Below are 20,780 nucleotides of genomic sequence, written 5' to 3'. Positions count from 1 at the left end.
CCACTGCACCCCTGCACCTCCGTACCCACTGCACCCACCTGCACCCAGTTCAACCCACCTCAACCCACTTCAACCTACTTGAGCCCACCTGCACTCAACTGCACCTCTGTCCCCACCTGCACCTCCATCCCCACCTGTCCCCACCTGCACTGACCTGCATCCCCACCCCCACCTGTACCCGCCCCCCATCTCCAGCCCCCACCGGCTCCAGGCCCGGGCCAAGGAGACTTCGTGTGCCTCCTCTGCCCCCTGGTGACCGCCAGCAGTAACAACAGCCCTCAGCAAACCGAGCATCTGAAGCCCCAGGAACAGGCTCCCCCGCCACGGCCCTCTTTGCTGTTCTGGCTGTTGGTGTTTTGCCTTGGGGGACCACAGTGCTGGTTTTGTCACCAAGACAGGTGCCCACACCTTGATTTTAGCCCAGTGAGACCTGTGTCAGACCCTTTCTTTTTTGTGAGACGGAGTCTCCGACCCAGGCCCTGGGGGCTTAGAGGGCAGCCCCACCAACCTACAGACTGCCTGCCAGACAGCTGTTCGCACAGACTCCCATCATGGGATCCGTGTTGCTGGGACGGGTCGTGGAGAACGATGACCCCCATCGCGGGCAGTCTCCGAAGGCGTCCACAGGAGACCAGAAATCACAACATTTCCCGCTGAGAGCGGCCTATCCTAGCTTGCAAACACTGTTAGCTCCGCAGCTGCTAGCGTTTCCCTGTTGAAATGAATGGGGTCATGTGTTTCTGTTTCAGTTTTTAGAGACAGGGTCTAGCTCTGTTGCCCAGGTTGAAGAAGCGATCCTCCTGCCTCAGCCTCTCAGTAGCTGGGATTTTAGTGTGCACCACCGCGCCCGGCCCATTTTTGTATTTTTTGTAGAGATGGGGTTTCATCATGTATCCCGGACTGGTCTCGAACTCTTGGGCTCCAGCGATCCGCGGCCTCCCAAGTAGCAGGGACTACAGGTGCGTGCCATCGTAGCTGGCTAATTTTCTGTTGAGAAGGGGGTATCGCTCTGTTGCCCAGGCTGATCTCAAACTCCTGGGCTCAAGTAATCCTCCTGCCTTGGCCTCCCAAAGTGCTGGGATTACAGGTGTGAGCCATGGCGCCTGCCCAGAGCTGAATGTTTGAAGAAGCTCAACACAAAACTTGTGGCGGTCCCAGTAAGTGCCAGGAATGCAACGTCTGAGCCCTCTCCTGGCTCTGCACACCTTCCTGCACCGCCCGCGCCGGGAATGTAACGGGAGTAACGTCTGAGCCCTCTCTAGGCTCCGCACACCTTCCCACCCTGCACCGCCCGCGCCGGGAATGCGTCTGAGCCCTCACCTGGCTCTGCGCACCTTTTCACCCTGCACCGTCCTGTGCCTCCTTTTTCGGGCTAAGCTTTTCTGTTTGTGTCACAGCCTCACTGGGGTGTGAGTTACACACCCTGAGATGTACACAGGTCACACTCCTCTTCCAGTGTACATGGCTCTAAGAGTTGCCATTCATTTCTACAGCTGTGCATCCATCAGCATAGTCCCAGAGGGACACTGTCATCCGCCCCCAATGCTGCCCTGATCCCACTCCTCGGCCTCCAGGCAACCTCTGACCTCTGTCACCTTTTCCAGAATGTTCCTGTAAGTGGAATTGTACAACAGGAAACCTTTTATATTTCTATCTTTGGCTTCATAAACAAATAAAGAAATATTATGTATATGGGGGAAGTAATTAAGTTCCTCTTTAAAGTTTCCTTTCTCGTTAAAGAATAAATCAGAAGTGTGCCAATAACTCTGATAAGCCCTATCCTGTGTAGCTGTTAGACACACCACGCTTACAGGCACTTAGTACACTCTATGACCTTGTGCTTTAACCAGGATATCTGTGCTGGACGTGCTTCCAGGCATGTCCCAGCTCTCCAGTGCTTTGATCTGTTTAAACAAGTTTTAAGTGGTTAGCCTATCAGGTTTTAGTTTAGATTGTGAGGTCTGGCTCCAGCCAACGGAGATCAGACACGGCAGTGAGGACGACCCCAAATGCGTAAGGGACAAATCTGTCTGCTTTTCCTTTGTTCTTTGTACTCTCGTGGCAAGACGGCTAGTGAGGTTACCCCTCCTGCAGTCCGGAAAGTAAAAACTGCTTTGCTGAAAGATCCTTTGTGGCACTGAGCACCTGTTTCCAACTGTATACATATATTTGAAATGTATATATGTATGAGAAAGCAGTGTGTGTGTATATATATATATATACATACACACACACACACATACATATTTGTATCTACACTTATTTTATGATTTCTGAGATGGAGTCTCAGTCTATCACCCAGGCTGGAGTGCAGTGGCATGATTTCAGCTCACTACAACCTGCACCTCCCAAGTTCAAGCAATTCTCCCCATTCAGTCCCCTGAGTAGCTGGGATTACAGGCGCCCTCCACCACGCCTGGCTCATTTCTGTATTTTCAGTAGAGATGGAGTTTCACCACGTTGGTCAGGCTGGTCTTGAACTCCTGACCTCACGTGATCCGCCTGCTGTGGCTTCGCAAAGTGCCTGGATAACAAGTGTGAGCCACCGCACCCAGCCTACACTTTATATACATATATAAAACAGCTCTCTCTACATACATGCATCATGTATATACATGCATCATGTATATACATGCATCATGTTACAGAGATCTAATTCCTATGACATACAGTGAGCCCATTTAAAATGCACAGTTCTTTCTGGGTATTCTCTGCAGGACCAAAAAGAAGAAACGAATCATCAAATAAAAATAAAATGCGTAATTCAGTGGCATTCACAGAGTCCTGTGACCGTCCCATTATCTAATTCCAGAACATTCTAATTACACCAAGAAGAAACTCATCGGCCATCACTTCCCATCCCCCTCCCAGTCCCGGCACCCACGCCTCCCCTCTCTGACTCTGCGGACGGGTCTGTCCTGAACGTGTCACAGAAATGGGATCACCCGCTGTGTGGCCTTTTGTGTCTGGTGTCTCTTACTGAGCGTGACGTCCTCCAGCTGCCATGGATACACTGTGGCCTGCGTCAAAGCCTCACTCCTTTTCATGGCTGCGTAATACTCCACGGCGTGGAGGGGTGACATTCTGCCCATCTGTTTGTCCACTCGTAGACATCTGGATTCTCTGTCTGGTTTCTACATTCGAACATCTTTATTTTGAGCACATCTGTTTTTGAATGACCTCTCATGACCCCTGTCTACTATGGATGAGACCAAATAGGTTTCTACTGGGCTTGGCTAAAATATGCATTTTCTAGGTAGACGTTGTGTTCCATAAAATTCAAGGGGAGTGTACTGCTCAAAGACGCTTCAGGGCCGGGGCCAGGCTCACCCTGTAATCCTGGCACCTGGGAGGCCGAGGCGCCTGGGCAAGAAAACAAACCCTAACTCTTTTCTCTCTTTCTTTCTCTCTCTCCTCCTTCCTTCCTTCCTTTTTCTTTCTTTCTTTCCCTTCCTTCCTTCCTTTCTCTTTTTCTTTCTTTCTTTCTTTCGGCCCCTCCCTCCCTCCCTTCTTTTTGAGACGGAGTCGTGCTCTGTCACCCAGGCTGGAGTGTGGTGGCACAATCTCAGCTCATTGCAAACTCCTCCTCCCAAGCTCAAGTGATTCTCCTGGGTAGCTGGGATTACAGGTGCCCACCACCACGCCCAGCTAATTTTTATATTTTTTAGTAGAGACAGGGTTTCACCATGTTGGCCAGGCTGGTCTCAAACTCCTGACCTTAGGTGATCCACCCGCCTCCCAAAGTGCTGGGATTACAGGTGTGAGCCACCGCACCCAGCCAAGACCCTAACTCTTAAAAATAAAATAAAACATTTTTTTAGAGATTTTTTAGTAAGTTCACCACATTTGCGGCCACCCCCGCCCGACCATCGGGTCTGTTTCCACGTCCCCGGCCAGGTCCCCGGCGCACATTCACGTCCCCAGCCTCTGGCCACTGAGAGGCCCTTTCTGTCCCAGTGCCTTTGCCTTTTCTGGACATTTCTGCCTTCCTTTCGACTTATTTTTAAATGATTTCCTCTTCCTACATTTTAAAAGCCACTCACGATTCTTTAGGGAGAAAAATGAGGTATAAACCTACAGAGGAGGCCCAAAGGGCCAGTGACGGGTAACCCTCCCGGTGTGCGGGAGACAGGGGCGAAGGCCGAAGTGCCCTCCTTAACACTCCCTACCACGGCGCTAGGACACAGGGAGGGCAGGCTGCACTCCCGTGGGCTTCCCACGCTGACCCCGTCCGGGACACTCCCACCAGTAGGAGCAGCGGGCGCCACATCCCCTGCCTCATGGGCGGGAAACTCCCAGGAGCCAGCGGCTGCTCCCCGAACGCGCTCCCCATCACCCACACTTGGTGGATACAAAAAGCCCACAGACCCAAAGCCACAGGTCAAGGCCAAGATGCCCCCGACGGCAACCCCACATCTTACATCCAAGGTTCCAAACAGCCAAAGGAGCCTCAAACCAGAACAAAGAAATGCATCACAGCACTGACCTGTATGGAAGGTCCCACCGTCCGCAGCACCAAGCTCCCGAAACCAAGCTCCACTCCCTGGAAAAGAAGCAGAGCATTAGTTTGGCGTCGCTTGGCTGGAGGTACCATGGCAGCGGCGATGGGGTCAGCACTGGAGAATGGACTGGTGCTCATGATTGGATAAGGACAGAAATCATATTGGCAACCGGACTGCGGTGGCTCACACCTGTGATCCCAGCATTTTGGGAGGCCGAGGAGGGTGCATCACCTAAGGTCAGGAGTTGGAGACCAGCCTAGCCAACATGGTGAAACTCCACCTACTACAAAAATTAGCTGAGCATGTTGGCAGGTGCCTGTAATCCCAGCTACTCTGGAGGCTGAGGCGGGAGAATCGTTTGAACCCGGGAGGTGGAGGTTGCAGGGAGCCGAGATTGTGCCACTGCACTCCAGCCTGGGCGACAGAATGAGACTCCATCTCAAAAAAATAAAAAAGCCACGTGGGGTCCAGGACAGGACACGACGGCAGAAAAAGGACACTAGGAGAAAAAATAGTGAAACTGTGATAAAGAGTGAAATCTAACAGAAATGTACCCGCATGAGCTTCTTATTAGTTACAAGTACATGGTCCAGCCTGGGCAACAGAGCAAGACCCCAATTCTACAAAAACTGTGAAAAATAGCTGGGCGTGCTGGTGCAAATCTGTAGTCACAGCTACTTGGGAGGCTGACGCAGGAGGATCGCTTGAGCTCTGGAGGTTGAGGCTGCAGTGATCTGTGATTGTGCCACACTGCACTCCAGCCTGGGCAACAGAGCAGGACGCTGCCTCAAAAACAAACCAACCCCCGCCAGGCGCAGTGGCTCACGCATGTAATCCCAGCACTTTGGGAGACCGAGGCGGGTGGGTCACCTGAGGTCGGGAGTTCGAGACCAGCCTGACCGACATGGAGAAACCCCGTCTCTCTCTACAAACATACAAAATTGGCCGGGCGTGCGCCTGTAATCCCAGCTCCTTGGGAGGCTAAGGCAGGAGAATCGCTTGAACCTGGGAGGCGGAGGTGGCGGTGAGCCGAGACTGCGCCACTGCACCACACCCTGAGCAACAAGAGTGAAATTCCATCTCAAAAACAAAAAGCAAAAAATCAAAAAGAAACCAACCCAAATGATTTCCTAAGATGCTAACATAAGGGGGAACTGGTGAGAGGTAGAGACAGGAAATCTCTGAATTTATCTGTGATGCTTCTGAAAATCTAAAATTACTCCAAAATTAAAAGTCCATTAAAAAAAAAAAAAAAAAAACGTTTTAAAATGCTAGTTTCTGTTCTATGAGCTCAGGGTAATTTACCATTGGTAAAAGCTGGGGATGAGAGCTGCAATCCCCGCTGCGACCTGCAGGTGGTGCCATTGCCACAGGAATGCCCTGGCGCCTTTGGGCTCGGAGCAGCTGGAATCTTGCAGGATCCGCTACACCTGGGCCTGTCACTCAGGACAGCCGCTGCTCAGGGCAGCAGGGATGAGCGATGAAAGGGCTGGAGCAGCACGCCCACGGGGGCTACAGGAGGCCCAGACTCCTCTTCTCCAGCTTGCAAGGCATCTACTTGAGCCACCGCGCCCGGCTGAATCATGTTTTTCTGTTTGTTTGTTTCTTTTTGAGACAGTCTCTCACTCTCTCCCAGGCTGGAGTGCAGTGGTGCAATCACAGCTCACTGCAGCCTCGACCTCCTGGGCTCAAGCGATCCTTCTTTTTCAGCCTCCTGAGGAGCTGGGGCTACAGGCAAGCGTCACTGCTGTAGTTTTTATGGATTGGGAAGGGGAAGGAATATGTTTAGTTTGTGGGCTAATGTTTAATTTCTTTCTTTCTTTCTTTTTTTACAGAGACAGGGTCTTGCTATGCCCAGGCTGGTCTTGAACTCCTGGACTCAAGTAACCTTCCCATCCGCCTTGTCCTCTAGAAGGGCTGGGATTACAGACGCAGCCGTTGCACCCGGACGAGCTTAAATTATTTAATGAATTTGAAGCAGTCCTGTGCCCCCTCAAGGGGGCACACAACTAGGGCACATCTTTTTTTTTTTTTTCCCATTTATTTATTTTATTGCATTTTAGGTTTTGGGGTACATGTGAAGAACATGCAAGATTGTTGTCAAAACCACGGAACTGAGAGAGGCAGATTCTTCAGGCCACACACTCACCCCTAGGAATCATTGTTTTTAAACAGCTTTGTTGAGAAATAACGCCCATGCCATACAACTCGGCCACTTACAAAAGTTTATAATTTAGTGTTTTCAGTACATTTGCAACACTGGGTAACCCTCACCTCTGTGTAGTTCCAGAACATTCTCATCACCCTACAAAGAAGCCCCCTCCCATCAGTCCCAGACCCCCAGCCCCAGCACCCACACATCCCCTTCCTGTCTCTGTGGCTGGGCCTGTCCTGGACATTTCATAGAGATGGGATCGCACACCACTTGGCCTTTTGTGTCTGGTGTCTGTCCCTGAGCGTGACGTCCTCAGGGTGCATCTCGGCTGGGACCTGGGTCAGGGCCTCGCTTTTTCCACGGCCAAGTCTTACTCCTGAGCACGGAAGGACGTGTGTTTTGTTTTCAGAAACGGAGTTTCACTATTGTGGCCCAGGCTGGAGTGCAATGGCACAATCTCGGCTCACCGCAACCTCCACCTCCCGATTCAGGCAATTCTCCTGCCTCAGCCTACCGAGTAGCTGGGATTACAGGCGCATGCCACCACACCCGGCTAACTTTTTCATATTTTTAGTAGAGATGGGGTTTCTCCATGTTGGTCAGGCTGGTCTCGAACTCCCTACCTCAGGTGATTCACCTGCCTCAGCCTCCCAAAGCGCTGGGATTACAGGTGTGAGCCACCATGCCCAGCCTAGGGTTTTTTTTTTTTTGTTTTTTTTGTTTTTTAAAGATGGGGTTTCGCCATGATGGCCAGACTGGTCTTGAACTCCTGACCTCAGGTGATCCGCCCACCTCGGCCTCCCAAAGTGCTGAGATTACAGGTGTGAGCCACTGCGCCGGGCGATGTTTTTAAATCCATTCACTTGAGGATGGGCAATCGGCTTGTTCCTACTTTTTGGCAACTGCAAATCTGCTGCTGTGAATATTTGTATCATGGTAATCTTTGTGTCTTGTTTTGTTTTTTTGAGACAGAGTCTCATTCTATTCCCCAAGCAGGAGTGCAGTGGTGTGATCTCAGCTCACAGTAATCTCCGCCTCCCGAGTTCAAGCGATTCTCCTGCCTCAGCCTCCCAAGTAGCTGGGATTACAGGCACCCACTGCCAAGCCTGGCTTTTTTTTTTTTTTTTTTTTTTTTTGTTTTTTTAGTAGGATTGTGATTTCACCATGTTGGCTAGGCTGGTCTCGAACTCTGGAGCCCAGGTGATTCGCCCGCCTCAGCCTCCCAAAGTGCTGGGATTACCTGCGTGTGCCACTGTGCCTGGCCCTAGGAATCATGTTTTGTTGTTTGTCTGTTTGTTTGCTTGTTTGTTTTTGAGATGGAGTCTCACTCTGTCACCCAGGCTGGAGTGCAGTGGTGCGATCTCGGCTCACGGTAACCTGTGTCTCCTGGATTCAAGCAATTCTCCTGCCTCAGCCTCCTGCGTAGCTGGGATTACAGGTGCCCGCCACCACGCCCAGCTAATTTTTGCATTTTTAGTAGAGACGGGGTTTTGCCACATTGACCAGGCCAGTCTCGAACTCCTGACCTCATGACCCGGCCCCCTTGGCCTCCCAAAGTGCTGGGATTACAGCACAGCCCTAGGACTCATGTTTAAGAGGGTTTCTCACTCTGCCATCACTGCAAACCTCCCCGTTCCCAGCCCTTCAACCCCATCCCAAGGGTGTTCTCAAGACCTTGGACCCAGCAGTGAGGTGACAGCTGCAGACCCCCTGGTCTGCACTCGACCGGGAGCGGCTGGGTTCAGAGGTGAGCACAGCGTGGGTGAAGCCGCACCCCAGCCGCCGTGTCCTCGGGCCGCGAGCCGTGCCAGCTGGCGCCAGGCTGTCCCCCAGAGACCTTCAGAGGCTCGATCACCCTGACAGAAACACTGGGCTTTGTGTGCCCCATGTGGACAAATCACAAGCGACCCAGGCAGCCTGCAGTGCAGCCAAGGAGGACAGAGACCTCTCCTCGGGGGTCAGGGCCCCTCAGAAACTGCCGAGCACAGGCAAAACCAAACCCAACCGCGGGGACCTCCTGATCGTCAATGAGTATGGATTTCAAGGCGTCGAGCCTGGCTTTCCACCCAGCTCAGGGCCTCGGCGCCTGCGTGCACCTGGCCCCACCACCAGCAGCAGGCAAGTCTCAGACACAGGCAAGAGGACACTCCAGGTGGCAGGTGCCAGGGCCAGCAGGGAGAGATCAGTCCCCTCTGGACACGGACAGGGGTGGCAGTCAGGGGGCCGTGGAGGAAGGGCTGCCCCTGACTCTCAGCCCTCCCCACCATGTCCCGGAGGCGCTTCTCCAGATCTCCAACCCTGCTGATTCGTGAGCTTCAATTTCTTCCCTCCCTTCCTTCCTTCCTCCCTCCCTCCTCACTCCTTCCCTCTCTCTTTCTCTTTTTCAATTTCTTTCCTCCCTCCCTCCCTCCCTCCCTTTCTCTCTTTTCTTTCTTTCTTTTCCTTTTTTTTTTTTAAAGATGGGGTTTCACCATGTTGGCCAGGCTGGTCTTGAACTCCTGACCTCAGGTGATCCGCCCGCCTCGGCCTCCCAGTGTGCTGGGATTATAGCTGAGCCACAGCGCCTGGCCTCTTTTCCTTCTTTTTTTTACTCTCTCCTATTTTCTTTCCTTCTTTCTCTTTCTTTCTTCTCTCTCCCTCCGTCTCTCTCCCTCTCTCCTTTCTCTTTGTTTTTTCTGAGACAGAGTCTCACTCTGTTACCAGGCTGCAGTGCAGTAGCCCGATCTCGGCTCACTGCAACCTCCGCCTCCTGAGTTCAAACAATCCTCCTGCCTCAGCCTCCCGAGTAGCTGGGATTACAGGTGCCCACCACCATGCCCAGCTAATTTTTGTATTTTTTGTAAGATGGTGTTATGCCATGTTGCTCAGGCTGGTCCCAAATTCCTAGGCTCAAGCAATCCACCCGCCTCAGCCTCCCAAAGTGCTGGGACGACAGGCATAAGCCACCGTGCCTGACCAATATCTTTTTTAAAAAAATTAAAATATTCACATGTCGTAAAATTCCCCTTTGTAGAACCTAGAGAACATAACGCCGAAGTGAAATAAGCCAGACACTGAGAGCGAAAAATACCGCATAATCCCACCTACTGTGGAGTCCAAACACAAAACGAGCAAAGAACCCCAAATACGGCCAGGGGCGGTGGCTCATGCCTATGATCCCAGCACACTGAGTCCGAGGCGGGCAGATCACCTGAGGTCGGGGGTTCGAGACCAGCCTGGCCAACATGGTGAAACCCTGTCTCTACTAAAAATACAAAAATCAGTCGGGCGAGGTGGCATGCCCCTGTAGTCCCAGCTACTCGGGAGGCTGAGGCAGGAGAATCCCTTGAACCCGAGAGGCAGAGGTTGAGGTGAGCCGAGATGGTGCCGCTGTGCTCCAGCCTGGGTGACAAGAGTGAAACTCTACCTCAAAAAGAAGAAAAAAAAGAAAGAAATCCACACCCTGAGTGGGGTGGAAGGAGGAGGCAAATATCAGGAGCTGGGGGTCCCCCTGGCTTATACCGTCAGCCCCGTGGGGAGCTTATCCTGGTGTCTGGAGTCAGCAGGGATCCAGGTCTATTTCTTTTCTGAATATTGAATGCAGGGTCTCTCTCCCTCGACGCTGTGGACACTGGGGCTGGATCGTTCTCTGGGGTGGGGCCGACCTGGCCCTGCGGGTTACTGAGCAGCCTCCCTGCCCCCACGCCCCCACACAGGGCCACTCCCCTTCTAGAACTGGTCTGTCCCCTTGAATTTCTGCCTCTGACCTGCTCTCCACCTCATCCTTACGGGGGATCTTCAGAGGGCACCCTTGAGGCCTAGGGTCCGTGTCCCCTGCTCACTCAGCCCTGCGACCACAGGTGACTCACAGTCTCCCTGGCACCACCTGGGCACTGTCCCTGGCTGACCTCAGCAGGCATCGCCAACAGAGGCCAGGGACAGCTCTCGCCTGCCTCGGGGAGCCCGGGCTCCGGGACACAGACGCTCTCCCGTTTCCAAACCTTCCATTCAGACCCTCGCTGCGGCAGGGGTGCGGCTGCATCTTTCTGCAGGCACGAGGGGGTGAGTTAGAGTGAGGCAGTCTCCATGGAGAGGAAGGTCTTTATTTAGGAAGCCAGGTGGGGGTGGGGCCGGCTGGGGAGGAGAGGGAGAGAGGAAAGAGGAGCCTCTGCAGATGTCAAACCTGTCATTTCTTTTGGGACACACACCCTCCCCTCCCGCCTCAAGACAAGCTCTGTCCCCACCTTCCCCAGGTTCCCAGGGCGGCCTCCTAGACATGATCCGAGACAGCAGGGGTCCGCCCCAACCCACCAGGCACTGTGGACATTAGGACTGGGTCACTCTCTGGGGCGGGGCCACCCCAGCACTGCAGGATGTGCTACGCAGTGTCCCAGCTCTGCACCCACTCCATGCCAGGACCCCCTCACAGTCAAGACTGTCACAGATGTCCCCAGACAATGCCTGATGTCCCCTGGGGAACAGAATCATCCCCAGCAAGACCTCCTCAGTTAGGGGGTTCCACGGACCCCCAAGAGGCTGCATCTCATGATCCTCTGCTCTGCCGCTGTCCCAGGAGGCTGCACACATTGAAATCCACACCCTGGGCCAGGCACGGTGGCGCGCGCCTGTAGTCCCAGCTACTCGGGAGGCTGAGGCAGGAGAATCGCTTGAACCCGGGAGGCAGAGGTTGCAGTGAGCCAAGATCGTGCCACTGCACTCCAGCCTGGGCAACAGAGTGAGACTCCATCTCGAAAAAAAAAAATTGAATGCAGGGTCTCCTCTTCTGCACTGCGGACACTGAGGCTGGACCATTCTCTGGGCTGGGGCCATCCTGGGCACTGCAGGGTGCTAAGCAGCCTCTCTGGCCTCCACCCACTCCATGCCAGAAGCACCCCCAAGTTGTAACAATCCTAGAAGTCCCCAGACATTCCCCAGAGTTCCCTGGGAGGGTGAGGCAGGAGGATCAATTGAGCTCAGGAGTTCAAGACCAGCTTGGACTATAGAGCACGATCCCTTCTTTACAAAAAAATTTAAAAACGTAGCCGGGTGCAGTGGTGTGCACCTGTGATCCCAGCTACTCAGGAGGCTGAGACGGGAGGATTGCTGAATCCAGAAGGTCGAGGCTACAGTGAGCTGAGATCACATCACTGCCCTCCAGCCTGGGCAACAGAGCAAGGCTCTGCCTTAAAAAAAAAAAAAAAAAGAGAGAGAGAAGAGAGAGACCCCGTCTCAAAAAAAAAGAGGGGGTTAAGTAATCTGACTAGACAGCTCCAAGTAAAGACATGCAGGTGGGCCACAGAAACACGAAAAAATGCCGGAGATCACTCATCGTCGGGGAAATGCAAATTAAAACCATAACGAGATCCTGTTAGAATGGCTAAGGTCCAAAAGACGCAAGATAGGAAACGCTGGTGGGAATGTGGAGAAAGGGGCCTGTGTGCTGCTGGTGGGAACGGGAATGAGCTCAGCCACTCTGGAGAGCATACATTCTGGTATGGAGTTCCTCAAAAAATTAAAGATAGAACCACCATATGATCCAGTAATCCCGCTTGTGGGTCTACACCCCGTGGAAGTGAAACCAGAATCTGTCAGCCTCATTCACAATAGCCGAGACAGGAACTCAGCCTACGTGTCCTTCACTGGATGAAATGGATAAAGAAAATGTGGCAGGCCGGGTGCGGTGGTTGAGGCCTGTCATCCCAGCACTCCGCAAGGCTGAGGCGGGCAAATCACTTGAGGCCAGGAGTTCGAGACCAGCCTGGCCAACATGACAAAACCCTGTCTCCACTGAAAATACAACAATTAGCTGGGCGTGGTGGCACACACCTGTAGTCCCAGCTATTCCAGAGGCTGAGGCAGGAGAATCTCTTGAACCCAGGAGGTGGAGGTTGCAGTGAGCTGAGATTGCACCACTGCACTACAGCCTGGGTGACAGAGCGAGACTCCGTCAAAAAAAAGAAAGATGAGCTAGACCAGGGGTTGGCAAACTCTGGCCCATGGGCCGAATGCGGCCCACTGTTTGCTTTTGTAAATAAAGTTTTATTGGCACACAGCCATGCCTGTTCACTTACATATCATCCACAGCTGCTTCTGAGCTCCTACAGCGCAGCACAGCTGGGAGGCCTCTTACAGAGAGAGCGCATGGCCTGCAATGCCAAAAATTTATACTCCAGCCCTTTAGGAGTGGTTGATCATCCTCGTACTAGAGTTAGATCTCGGAGGAGCTTGAACGCCAGGAACAAGTGAGTCCTAATGTTCTTTAGCAAAGAGTAACCCTGCAAAACCAAATGCTGATGGATTTCATTGCCAGAATCCTCTGGGGGCTGGGAGGGGGGAGCCCGTAACACACGAAACGGCATCAGATCAATTTTTTTTCTTTTTTTTTTTTAACTATCTCCAGTAATGGGTATAAGCAAGTCAGATCAATTTTTAATGACCGTCTTCAAAATTAAAACTGGCCTGGCGCAGTGGCTCATGCCTGTAATCCCAGCACTTTGCGGGGGCCGAAAGATCAGGAGTTCGAGACCAGCCTGGCCAACATAGTGAAACCCTGTCTCTACTAAAATTACAAAAACAGTAGCTGGCTGTGGTGGCTCATGCCGGTAATCCCAGCATGTTGGGGGGCCCAGGTGGGCAGATTTCTTGAGCCCAGGATTTGGAGGCCAGCCTCGGCAACATGGTGAAACCTGGTCTCTGCTAAGAATACAAAACTTAGCCAGGCATGGTGGTGCACGCCTGCAGGCCCAGCTACTTGGGAGGCTGAGGCAGGAGGATCTCTGGAGCCCAGGAATTCAAGACTGCAGTGAGCTGAAATGGTGCCACTGCACTTAACCGTGGGTGACAAGGCGGGCCCCTGTCTCAAATGTGTGTGTGTGTATATATATATATTTCTAGGATAAATGTTATTAGTAGGTCAAATGTATACATATGTATTTGATAATGGACATATAGGATACATGGATAAATGTTATTAGTGTCTCTATTTATAGATGGAAGATAGATAGATAGATATAGAGACTAATAACATTTATCCTAGAAAAAGAAACCGTACAAAGGCACTCAGAGCTGGAACCCCAAGTCCTCTGTCAGCCTCTGACTCCTGACTTGCGGGTTTCAGCCGGGAGCTTGTGCCTGCAATCCCAGCTACCAGAGAGGCCAAGGCGGGAGGATCATTTGGGGCCGGGAGCTGGAGGCCAGCAGCCTGGGCAACATAGCGAGACATCATCTTTTCAAAAAGTTTTGTTTCTGTTTTGGAATAAATTTAGATTTACAGAAAAGTTGCAAAGCTAGTACAAGGTTCCCACATGCCCCTTGCCCAGCTTCCCCTCCGGTTGGTATCTTACATCAGGCGTCTGCACATTTTTTTCTGCAAAGGGACAGACGGTAAGAATTTCGGGCTCTGTGGGCTGAAGGGTCTCTGTTGCATAGAGCTGTTTGTTATTTGTTGTTTTATAACCTTTTTAAAATGTAAAAGGCCTTTTAGCCACGAGCTTTATAAAAATAGGCCACGTATAAACAAAACGTGGGACATCCTCAAAAACCAAAGTGAACACCGTGTTCACAGCGGCACAATTCACGACAGCCTAAAGGTGGGGACCGCCCGGGTGGCCACCGAGAGATGAACGGATAAACAGTGTCCATTCATACAACAGAATATGATTCAGCCTTAAAAAGGAGGGAAACTGGCCGGGCGCAGGGGCTCACACCTGTAATCCCAGCACCTTGGAGGGCCAAGGCGGGTGGATCACCAGAGGTCAGGAGTTTGAGACCAGCATCGCCAACATGGCGAAACCCTGTCTCTGCTAAAAATACAAAAATTAACCGGGCATGGTGGCACATGCCTGTAATCCCAGCTCCTTGGGAGGCTGAGGCAGGAGAATTGCTTGAACTTGGTAGGCGGAGGTTGCAGTGAGCAGAGATCATGCCACTGCACTGCAGCCTGGATGACAGAGTGAGACCCCGTCTCAAAAAAAAAAAAAAAAAAAAAAAAAGAGAGGAGGGGAGGAACAGAGGAAGAGAGGGAGGGAAGGAAAGAGAGGGAGGGAAGGAAAGAGAGGAAGGGAGGGGAGAGGGAGAAAGGGAGGGAGACAGAAAAATGGGGAGAGAGAGAGAGGAAGGGAAGGAGAATGAGTGTGAGTGAGGGGGGGATGAAGAGAGGGAGGGAGGGGAGAAGGGAGGGAAGGAGGGGAGAAGGGAGGGAGAGAAGGAAGGAAGGAGGGAGGGAGGGAGGGGGGAGGGAAGAAGGGAGGGAAGGGACGGGAGGAAGAAAAGGGAAGGGAAGGAAGGAGGGAGGGATGGATGGAGGGAAGGGAAGGGAGGGAGGGACGAAACAGAGGGAGGGAGAGAGAAGGGAAAAAAGAGAGGTAGGGAAGAAGGAATGAAGGAAGGGAGGGAGGAAGGGAGGGAGGGGAAGAGGGAAGGAAGGAAGAAAGGAAGGAAAGGAAGGGAAGGAGGGGAAGGAGGGAAAGGGAAGGGAGGGGGGAAGGGAAGGGAGGGGAGGGAAGGAAGGAAGGAAAGAAGGAAGGAAGGAAGGGAGGGAGAAGGGAAAGAAGAGGGGGAGAGAGGAAGGAATGAAGGAAGGGAGGGAAGGAAGGAAGGAAAGAAGGAAGGAAGGGAGGGAGAAGGGAAAGAAGAGGGGGAGGGAGGAAGGAATGAAGGAAGGGAGGGAAGGAGGGGAAGGAAGGGAGGAAGGGAGGGAGGGAGAAGGGAAAGGAGGGAGGGAGGGAGGGAGAGAGGGAGAAATGAGGGAAGTAGGAGAGGCGCCCACTTTAGGCAGCATGATCTCTAAGCGCTGACATTTACAAGCTGATCCCTCCCCCCAGCTGTTCTGAACAAGCCTCGGAGACAAGCCCGGTCAGTCTCGGCCAAACTGATCTTCCGCTCTCCCCCAGCCCCTGTGAGTATCATCACCGTGTAATCCCATGAGGCTGAAAATCTTCAAATCACTTAAGCCTGGATTGACCCCCACCAGAGCCATCCTGCACACCCAGGGCCACAGCGGCCTCATGAGCGGGTCACACAGCGATCCCCATTTGCCTCTGTCGGATTACTCCCAGAACCCGCCACCTGTGGAAGGCAGATTAGCCTAGGATTCATGTGCAAATCCCATTGGGCAAACGAAAGCATATTCTGGAGATGATCAGCTTATCTCTGCAAGATGGCAGCAAGCCGGAGACAACGCACTTCATCCCCGCCACATCCATGAGGCCCCGTGTGATTCTCCCTGAGCCCCATCCCGTTCCAATCGCGATGCCCCGTGGGAGGAACGCAATTCCTTCCACTGAAGGGTTGATGCTGTGGGCAAGACCTTCTCATCCTCCTGCTCCAAAACCACATGGAAGGGAGAAACTGGACGGACATTTTTCTTGTTTTGTTTTGAGATGGAGTCTTGTTCTGTCACCAGGCTGGAGTGCAGTGGCGCGATCTCGGCTCACCGCAACCTCGGCCTCCCAGGTTCAAGCAATTCTCCTGCCTCAGCCTCCCGAGTAGATGGGATTACGGGCATGTGCCGCCACACCCAGCTAATGTTTGTATTTTTAGTAGAGACGGGGTTTCACCACGTTGGCCAGGCTGGTCTCGATCTCCTGACCTCCCGATCCACCCACCTTGGCCTCCCAAAGTGCTGGGATTATGGGTGTGAGCCCCGCACCCGGCCTGGATGTATATTTTTCATCTGTCTACCCTGTTCCTGTCCTCAAAGGTATAAGAGGACAAGCTAGAAAGTAGACGAGGCCAGGTGTGTACTAAAAATACAAAAATTAGCCAGGCCTGGTGGTACGCACCTGTAATCCCAGCTACTTGGAAGGCTGAGGCAGGAGAATCACTTGAACCCGGGAGGCGGAGGCTGCGGTGAGCTGAGATTGTGCCACTGCATTCCAGCCTGGGTGACAAGAGTGAAACTCCATCTCAAAAACAAGCAAAATATTTCTGCGACCAAAGGTGGGAGGAGGGGTTTCCCCACACACTAGCTGGGTGTCCCCTAATTCAATTCAGTTCAATTTAGTTCAGATTCGATCTACTCGGAGACAGCCATGGACCCCACAGGCTGAGGGCTGAGTCCCCCACAAGACTGCCCCCAACCTCTTCAGATACGAGTAGCGAGTTTGGGCTTCCAGAACTTCCAAAGGACCAGCTTCAAGTTGGGGTTCCCAGGACCCCCTCTTTGGGCTTAATTTACTACAGCAGCTCACAGAATTCAGGGAAACACTTTTACTGGTTTAATATAAAGGATATTACAGCCAGGTATGGTGACTCCCACCTGTCATCCCAGCACTCTGGGAGGCATCTGAGTAACAGTCTACCGCATTCCAGAAGATGGGCTCCATGAACAAGGACTCCCAGCAGGGCGCGGTGGCTCAGGTCTGTAATCCCAGCACTTTGAGAAGCTGAACAGGCAGATCACCTGAGGTTAGGAGCTCAAGACCAGCCTGACCAACATGGTGAAACCCCACCTGTCCTAAAAATACAAAATTAGTCGGGTGTGGTGGTACCTGTAATCCCAGCTACTCAGGAGGCTGAGGCAGGAGAATCGCTTGAACTCAGGAGGCGGAGGTTGCAGTGAGCTGAGGAAAGGGAGGGAGGGAAGTAGGGAAGGAAGCAAGGGAGGGAGGAAGGGAAGGAAGGGAGGGAGGCAGGGAGGGAGGGAGGGAGGGAAGGCAGGCAGGCAGGTAGGCAGGAAGGAAGGATGGAAGGGAGAGAAAAAAAAGAGGGAGGGAGAGAGATCACGCCATTGCGCTCCAGTCTGGGTGACAAGAGTGAGACTCCGTCTCGAAAAATAAATAAATCAATCCAGATGAAAAGTTGCACAGGATGAGGTAGAGGGAAGGGGGCAAAGTCTCCTCGGCACGCCACCCTCCAGGAACCTCCACGTGTTCAGCTACCCCAAAGCTCTCCAAACTCTGTCCTCTGGAAGTTATGTGGAAGCTTCACTTCACAGGCAGGACCAATCGCATCAATGGCCACTTGTCATCACCTCGACCTCCAGCCCTTCCTCCCTCCCCAGAAGCTGGAGGGTGCAGCTAAAGGTTCCAGCCCTCTAAGCCTGCCCCAATCTTCCTGGTGGCCAGACTCATCCTGAAAATAACTAGAGGCTGCCAGCTGTCAGTTGACTTAGCATCATACGAAAAGACATGACTTTGCGGATTCCAAGGATTTTAGGATTTACACCAGAAAAAAATCAGAACAAAAACCAAATAATATAATAAACATAATATAAATAAACACCCCACTGACCCATAAACACTGCAGGGTACTAAATGCTTGCTGTTTACGCAGTGTTGGGGTAGTTTGTTACACGGCTATAGATAATTGGTACATTTGCAAAGGAAGGGAGGGTTGATCCACCTGACTCCTCCAAACAGATGCTGCTAGAGTTTGAATGTGTCCCCCAAAACGCATGTTGTAGAAACTTTAATCCCCAATGCAACCATGTTGACAGGCGAGAACTTTGAGGGGTGATTCAGTCACGAAGGCTCTACCCTCATTAATGCCATCTCGCTTCTTCTCTTTCTCCTTCTCCCTCCCTTCTCTCTCTCGTACCCTCTCCCCCCTCTCCTCTTTCTTCTCCAGTTCCCCCATCTTTCGTATATGTGCTCTTTTCCCCTTCCGCCTTCTGACACAGCAAGAAGGACCTCGCCAGACGCCGGCACCTTGACATTGGACTTCCCAGCCCACAGAACCATGAGAAACAAATCTCTATCATTTATCAATTATCCGGTCTGTGGGCATTCCATTATAGCAGCACAAAACAGTCAACGACGGAACGGTTACATTTCCCTAACAGCCAGCAACTGGATCTTTCATTTACTTGTTTTTCCAACATCTATCAACCTGATAACTGGGAGAGGTGCATGAGCCCAGCTGGAGGGGGGAAGATCAGAGGAATGACCAGGCCAAAAAAATGATTCACTTGGGCATTTTGCAAATTATCAAGATATACAGGCCACCACCAGTTCTTAAAACTGAACAAATGCACTGGCTTTTTATCTATTTCCTGCTAAAGCAAAGTGACTTGATCTTAACACTATTTAAAAAATTTTTTTAAACAGAGTTTCACTCTTGTTGCCCAGGCTGGAGCGCAATGGCACAATCTCAGCTCACCACAACCTCCGCCTCCCAGGTTCAAGCGATTCTCCTGCCTCAGCCTCTTGAGTAGCTAGGATTACAGGCACCCACCATCACGCCCAGCTAATTTTTGTATTTTGAGTAGAGACAGGGCTTCACCAAGTTGGCCAGACTAGTCTCGAACTCCTGACCTCAGGTGATCCGCCTGCCTCAGCCTCCCAAAGTGCTGGGATTACAGACACAAGCCACCGTGCCCAGCCTGATCTTGACATGATTAACACTGGGGCTTGATTATTCTCTGGGGTGAGGCCACCCTGCATTGCAGGGTGCTGAGCAGCATCCTTGGTCTCCACCCACTCCAGCCCAGAGCACCCCCAAGTCATGACACTCACAAACGTCCCCAGACATCACCAGTGTCCCACAGGGGGGTAGGATTGCCCCCAGTTGAGACTCACTGCTCTAAAGCACATCCCTCAAGGGCAGCACAGCCAGGGACCTGGCATTTGATGGCAGGCCTATCCCCCACCCCAGAGGCCCGGCTGCACTTCCTCCTTTGGGAACTGAGTGGGCGGGATGGGCTGTCAGAGCCCCCTTCCCTTCCCACGCTGACATTCTGGCAGCACGTGGCAGGGGCGTCTTGTCTCGCTGGAGGCTGGATATAGAAACACAGCCCTGTCCTTTGTGCCATCGCTGAAGCTGTCAACCTCAGCCGTCACTCATCTCCACAGCAACCATCTAAATATGTCACCAGCAAAGTGCTGATTGCAAAGGAAGAGGGCAGAGAAGACTGGACGGGCTCGCACCCAGGTGCAGGTGCAGGGGAGGTGCCGGGGCTGGAGGGAGTGACATGGCTGCTTCAGAGCCACAAGACCGATGACGGCCGGGCCAGGCATGACCTCGAACAGCCTCTGCCGTACCCTGGGGCACAAACAGGAAAGAGGCAGGCCTGCTTGACCCCAAGGGTTCAAGGTCTTTCGGAACGGAAGACCAGGAGGGGGAAGGAACGGTGACACAGTCGGTTCTGCCTCCGGCGCCCTCAGTGTGCTAGAGACCCTCCAAACACGGTCCTCTAGGTCACCCTGGGAGGATGGCCCCGGCTGACACCATCTGCCCGATCGGGAATCTATTTGGGTGTCTACTGTGAGCAGGGCGCAAACTCTTTTTTTTTTTTTTTTTTTTTTTTGCCAGATAGTTAATGCAAGGTCTCTTCCCCGGGAAACGTGGACATTCAGGGCTGGATTATTCTCCGGGGTGCAGCTGTCCTGGGCATTGCATGGTGCTGAGCAGTGGACCTGACCTCCATCCACTCCATGCTGCGACCACCCTCAGGTTGTGATGACCACAAATGTCCTCAGACAACACCCAGCATCCCCTGGGGCAGAATCACCCTCAATTGACACCCCCTGAGTTAGCGGATTCCATGGACCCCCAAGATCCTGTCCCATGATCCTCTGCCCTGCTGAGGTCCCAGGAGGCTGCACACATTGAAATCCACATTCTGAGTGCAGAGGGAGAGAGGAGGTGGATCCCAGGAGCTGGGGCCCCCCTGGTTCACACCGTCTGCCCCGTCGGGAGCTTATCCTGGTGAGCAGGGAGCAGGCTCCATTTCTTCCAAAATAACCCACGCTGAGTCTCTCCTCCAGGGCACTGTGGACACTGGGGCTGGACCATTCTCTGGGCTGGGGCTGTCCTGAGCACTGCAGGGTGCTGAGTGGCATCCGTGGCCTCCACCCACCTCTTGCCAGGAGCACTTCTCAGTGGTGACAGCCACAAATGTCCCCAGACACAGCCCAGTGTCCCCCTGTGGGCAGGATCGCCCTGATGTGCGGGGCAGTCCAAACCACGCCCCACCCCACCATTTGGAACTGGACTGCCTGGAGAGACTGCAGACGAGGATTTGGAAAGAGCGAGAGGCCCAATGCAGGACAAAAAAAGAAAGAAAATGCTGCCAGGCGCGGTGGCTCACACCTGTAATCCCAGCACTTTGGGAGGCCGAGGTGGGCAGATCACGAGGTCAAGAGCTCGAGACCATCCTGGTCAATATGGTGAAACCCTGTCTCTACTAAAAATACAATAATTAG

General features: G+C 52.7%; 1 protein-coding gene across 2 annotated transcripts in view; it reads right to left on the bottom strand.

Annotated features, from left to right (window-relative positions):
* The window catches only part of GNG7 (G protein subunit gamma 7), a 180,466-nt gene that overhangs the window by 125,718 nt on the left and 33,968 nt on the right, over positions 1 to 20,780 (bottom strand). For both annotated transcript variants that reach the window (XM_032252334.1, XM_032252335.1), the window contains exon 2: positions 4,487 to 4,543. The gene's annotated coding sequence lies outside the window, so the exon portion shown is untranslated. The remainder of the gene's footprint in view (positions 1 to 4,486; positions 4,544 to 20,780) is intronic.

This window comes from Sapajus apella, unplaced genomic scaffold (genome assembly GCF_009761245.1).
Source record: "Sapajus apella isolate SASKATOON/1434 unplaced genomic scaffold, GSC_monkey_1.0 scaffold77, whole genome shotgun sequence".
In the NCBI taxonomy this organism is placed as follows: Eukaryota; Metazoa; Chordata; class Mammalia; order Primates; family Cebidae; genus Sapajus; species Sapajus apella.
Note: the sequence above shows the minus strand (reverse complement) of the source record. Positions and strands in the feature narration are given on the sequence as shown.